Raw genomic sequence first — 6,420 nt, 5'->3', positions numbered from 1 at the left:
CCTCCGAATTTAGGGGTGTACTGTATATGTTTACTTTATGCAAGAGAGATAACACTGGTCAGAAAGGCAGGCAGGAAAACTTAAAGCTGGACTAACATGCCTGACTGAGATGTTACCAACATAATTTTAAAAACTCTGGTTACATTATCATCTATCTGAAATGCCTTTCCAGCTGACAAATCCCAGCATGCAAAAAAAAATCACACAGGGGATAATTTACCAATGCTATTTAGGACTATTGCATGTTCAGAATTTGCTACTTTCTTCAAGTCAAACTGATTGGAATATTCACACTGAACACTTGAGTCCTATCAAAACACATATACACTCACCTAAAGGATTATTAGGAACACCTGTTCAATTTCTCATTAATGCAATTATCTAATCAACCAATCACATGGCAGTAGCTTCAATGCATTTAGGGGTGTGGTCCTGGTCAAGACAATCTCCTGAACTCCAAACTGAATGTCAGAATGGGAAAGAAAGGTGATTTAAGTAATTTTGAGCGTGGCATGGTTGTTGGTGCCAGATGGGCCGGTCTGAGTATTTCACAATCTGCTCAGTTACTGGGATTTTCATACACAACCATTTCTAGGGTTTACAAAGAATGGTGTGAAAAGGGAGTCCTGTGGGCAAAAATGCCTTGTTGATGCTAGAGGTCCGAGGAGAATGGGCCGACTGATTCAAGCTGATAGAAGAGCAACTTTGACTGAAATAACCACTCGTTACAACCAAGGTATGCAGCAAAGTATTTGTGAAGCCACAACATGCACAACCTTGAGGCGGATGGGCTACAACAGCAGAAGACCCCACCGGGTACCACTCATCTCCACTACAAATAGGAAAAAGAGGCTACAATTTGCACGAGCTCACCAAAATTGGACAGTTGAAGACTGGAAGAATGTTGCCTGGTCTGATGAGTCTCGATTTCTGTTGAGACATTCAGATGGTAGAGTCAGAATTTGGCGTAAACAGAATGAGAACATGGATCCATCATGCCTTGTTACCACTGTGTAGGCTGGTGGTGGTGTAATGGTGTGGGGGATGTTTTCTTGGCACACTTTAGGCCCCTTAGTGCCAATTGGGCATCGTTTAAATGCCACGGCCTACCTGAGCATTGTTTCTGACCATGTCCATCCCTTTATGACCACCATGTACCCATCCTCTGATGGCTACTTCCAGCAGGATAATGCACCATGTCACAAAGCTCGAATCTTTTCAAATTGGTTTCTTGAACATGACAATGAGTTCACTGTACTGAAATGGCCCCCACAGTCACCAGATCTCAACCCAATAGAGCATCTTTGGGATGTGGTGGAACGGGAGCTTCGTGCCCTGGATGTGCATCCCACAAATCTCCATCAACTGCAAGTTGCTATCCTATCAATATGGGCCAACATTTCTAAAGAATGCTTTCAGCACCTTGTTGAATCAATGCCACGTAGAATTAAGGCAGTTCTGAAGGCGAAAGGGGGTCAAACACAGTATTAGTATGGTGTTCCTAATAATCCTTTAGGTGAGTGTAACTTTACATAGACATAATGGTGAATACATTAACATTCACACTGTAGTGAAACCTGCCCCCCCCCCCCCCCCCCCAATATCAAAGTCACTCCTACGCCCTTGCAAGGAGGGACCAGGCAACATTCTGCACATCTGAAGGTTTCCCCCCTCTGACAGTAGGCGAGAATGTTTGTTCCAAGTGGATTATAAACACCTGGATTCCCATGGTGTATTCTACAGTTTTGAAAACGGTCGATGCTTGTTGTATCGTACTAAATTATTTTGAACAGGGGCGAGAACTTATATCTATTCAGTTATCGCATCTTATTCAGTTATCATATCTTATTCAGTTATCGTATCTTATTCAGTTATCATATCTTATTTGCACAGGCAGACATATGTTTATATATGTGTGAATGATTTATGTTTTTGTTCTTTTTTTCCGATGAGCAAATAGCTGTGGGGAGATTAATGTTTTTCTTTAGTCATTTGCGTAATTCCAAATCTTTATAAAACCTACGATTTTGTTCCACCATACAAATGTTTAGTGAATGTAGTCTTCTCATTAGGTGCCTATAAATATCACATTTTCTGGGTTGTTCAAAAACGGTTACAAACATCAGTTTAATAACCAATGATTTTCATAACAGTGAGTTTATTTTGGTTAATGTGTTCTTTTAAACCTCTCCATCTTTCCTCCACCCATGAGATGACTGCATCCTTTGCTGAAAGAGACATTTTAAGAAATGTACAGTGGATATAAAAAGTCTACACACCCCTGTTAAAATGCCAGGTTCTTGTGATGTAAAAGAATGAGACAGAGATAAATCATGTCAGAACTTTTTTTCATGTGACCTATAATGAAAAAAAGTCAATTGAAAAACAAACTGAAATCCCAATAACATGGTTGCATAATTGTGCAGTCAATTAGCATGGCAATCTTTAGGTGGTAATATTTGCCCATTCTTCTTTGCAAAAGCGCTCCAAATCTGTCAGATTGTGAGGATATCTCCTGTGCACAGCCCTCTTCAGATCACCCCACAGATGTTCAGTTGGATTCAGGTCTGGGCTCTGGCTGGGCCATTCCAAAACGTTAATCTTCTTTTGGTGAAGCCATGCTTTTGTGGATTTGGATGTGCGCTTTGGGTCGTTGTCGTGCTGAAAGGTGAACTTCATCTTCAGCTTTCTAATGGATGCCTGAATGTTTTGTGCCAAAATTGCCTGGTATTTGGAACTGTTCATAATTCCCTCCACCCTGACTAAGGCCCTGGTTCCAGCTGAAGAAAAACAGCCCCAAAGCATGATGCTGCCACCACCATGCTTCACTGTGGGTATGGTATTCTTTGGGTGATGTGCAGTGTTGTTTTTGTGGAATTATGGCCAAAAAGTTCTACCTTGGTTTCATCAGACCATAACACATTTTCACACTGAAATTCAACACTACTGTTGTTTGCTCCTTGGGGTTTAAGGCCCAGTGTCTCTGTAAAGCACTTTGTGACAACTGCTGTTGTAAAAAGGGCTTTATAAATACATTTGAGTGATTGATTGATTTTCCCAAATGTTTTGGGGGACTTAATGTTTGTTTTTGCAAATTTTTGCTGGGCTTGGATGATTTTCTTTGTAAGAAAAGGCTTATGTCATGCCACCCTACCCCATAACCCATTCATATGAAGAATATGGGAGATTGTTGTCACATGTAGCACACAGCCAGTACTTGCCAGAAATTCCTGCAATTCCTTTAATGTTGCTTTACTTCTTATATCCACTGTATGTTTTTAAGTATTCCAAGGAAATGAAGCCTTCAGTGCGTGTACAAGCTTAAACTAATTAAATAGTGATTAGAAAAGACATTCTTCTTCACCTGACTTGGCAACAAAAGATTATACACTGTTAAAATTGGAATTTAAATTAGATGAAGGATCTTTCCAGTTTATGACATCAATTACAGATTATCCAATCTCTTCCAGGACAGGAACCTGTTTTGGTAGACACAGGAACCATATTGTACCCCTTATGGATCTACCCATGTGCTGTTGGTGTCATTTATTTTCTTGTAGTTTGGCTTGTCAAGTAAAGTGCAAAGAAGCCCTTGTAGATTTTCATGACAATCAGCACTGTCCTATGATCAGACAACATCGAAGCATTTTCACCCTGTCATATTTCCACATTTCCTTAGTGACTTACAGAACAAATGACTCTAACAGGATATTTGTATCATCCCAGATCTTTCTTCCATCTCCTGGAGTCACAGAATTACCTTACCAGCACGCAAGGATATGAAACCCAATCAAACAAGTGATTTTCACTCTAAATGGACAAGTGATCAACATAATATTTAGACCTGTGGCACATAACTGCAGAAGGTTCCTGCCATCCAACTGGGATACAAAGACAATACAGAACATTGAAAAATGTTACTTCACATGGATGAACAACGTAAGGCTGGTCTAATGACTACCTGCTGCTACAATGTCAATCATCAACACAAACATTGCCTCACTGTCAGCCCTTTATTCATCAGGGCCTGATGGTGAGACGCTATTATCTTAATGAGCAACTTAAAAGGAACTGTAAAATGGACGACAAGCAGAACAAGATAGCAAGTCTGGCAGGCAATTCAGCAAATCAACACCACTACACCATTCTGACTGTCCCACACCTGAACGTGCTCACAGGTATTTACAACAGGGGGAAGGTGGTCCTGTCTCTACCCAGTATGAGGAGAGGGACAGGGTTTGGGGAGCAACACAGACTGGTAAAAGTCAAAACCTTCCACTACATTACAGTACCTGAACCACACACCTTGAAAAGTCCTTGAGAAATGTACTGTAGGGAGCAAAAGTGATTCTCTGAGATTGTGTGTGTGTGTGTGTGAGATAGAGGGAGAATAGAAAGGAAGATGGGGGGAGAGAAATGTACAGAGACGAGTTTGACAGTGTGTCAGATTTTCTTCCGTGAGGTGCGTGTAAAGAACACTATTATGTCTACAGAAACCACATCCACACCTTTCTGTGGATCTGCTCAGAGCAGCTCACAGTGGTACCAGAGGAAATCAGACATACAGGAATGCAGTGTCCTACCGTCTGTGCTGGAGAGACAGAACAAACGTCTCTCCATTATAAAAAAAAAAGATACTGCGTGTAAACAGGTGTTATGGATTGATCTGTACTCCCCATTCTATCCATCCATTACAGGCTTAGCTAACAGGAGCAAAATATTATCAGGTTTGCGGGAGTAATCTCGTGTTGTAGTTTGAGTGACATAATGTCTCTCTTGGCTTGATGGATATATCTGAACATGTGGAATACTGTTGATGTCTTAATGACCAACGGTCCTGCTTTTAGTGGAATGGTTCAGCTATCAGGCAACCAGTCAGTGAATGCTGCCAATAGAAATATTTGGGTTTTCTTGACAGGGCCATGTACATGCCATGATCTAAAAAGCACTGAATCCCGCCTTTTGTCTCATGCATACAAACTCAAACACACCAACAAACTCACAGTATTTAGATTTAAATCTGAAGATTATCCTACAAGTCAAAACCCCCTTACCTGTGAAACCCCCTAGATGCCATGACATATGTCAATCAATCAATCAATCAAAATTTATTTATAAAGCGCTTTTTACAACAGCAGTTGTCACAAAGTGCTTTACAGAGACACCCGGCCTTAAACCCCAAGGAGCAAACAACAGCAGTGTTGAATTTCAGTGGCTAGGAAAAACTCCCTAAGAAGGTCGAATTTTATATGTTTGGGGTCATGATGTGTGGCTAATGAGTCGGGAGGCATTTTCTTGCACTTCAGCAGAGAATATGATTCTGTACACTTCAGAATTCTTTCTGCTGCTGCTGTCAGATATAATGTCATCAATGAAGACAAGTGATTCCATTCTTTCTGCTGCTGCTGTCAGATATAATGCTGTCAGATATAATATCATCAATGAAGACAAGTGATCCATTCAAAGTGGCAAACAGAAATTCTCACCCGATTAGTCACCTTTCACTAATGAGGTGGTAGGCAGTGAAACCTTTATTTCTCCAAGCTTTTCTCTTGCCATCAATTCGGTAAAAGTTAATCTTTGTCTCATCTGTCCACATTATCTATTGTCCAGAACACTGCAAACTTTTACGGACTGTTACCTGGGCATCCTGATTTAGACACAAACATTTAGTTCTCGTCTAAATGTTTGCTTCTTGCAGTGTGGCCTCTGTAGCTCTACCGCTGAGGTTATTTGCTGAAGGGAATGACATCCACGCCTACCTTTTTGAGAGGTTTAGCCTCATGCTGGCTTCCAGAGCCTTAAATCAATAATAGACATTGCAGACCCTAAAATCAATATTACACATTGCAGAGCCTAGAATCAATAATACACATTGAAGGTTCACACATGCTTGCACAAATTATGTGACAAAACATACACGAGTAACCAAAAACACCGGTCAAGTTAATTGTCCCAGTACTTTTGGTGCCCTTAAATTTGGGGACCATGTAAAAATGTGCTGCTGCTTCTTAATGATGAAACCAATATACACTGAACAAAATTATTTATCATGAGTTGAATTCAAAGATCTAATAGTTGCCTTTTATTGTGGCCAGCCTAAGGCACACCTGTGCAATAATCATGCTGTCTAATCAGCATCTTGATTTGCCACACCCGTGAGGTGGATGGATTATCTCGGCAAAGGAGAAGTGCTCACTAACACAGATTCAGACAGATTTGTGAACAATATTTGAGAGAAATAGGCCTTTTGTGTACATAGAGAAAGTCTTAGATCTTTGAGTTCAGCTCATGATAAATGGGGGCAAAAACAAAAGTGTTGCGTTTATAATTTTGTTCAGTGTACACAAATACCATCAAATAAAAGCTAAACGCCTGTATTTAAAATAACACCATAGTAGAAGTCAGGCCACCAGTGGA

Source organism: Esox lucius, chromosome 16 (genome assembly GCF_011004845.1).
Source record: "Esox lucius isolate fEsoLuc1 chromosome 16, fEsoLuc1.pri, whole genome shotgun sequence".
NCBI lineage: Eukaryota > Metazoa > Chordata > Actinopteri > Esociformes > Esocidae > Esox > Esox lucius.
The sequence above is the reverse complement of the archived record's forward strand: the minus strand, read 5'-3'. Positions refer to the sequence as shown.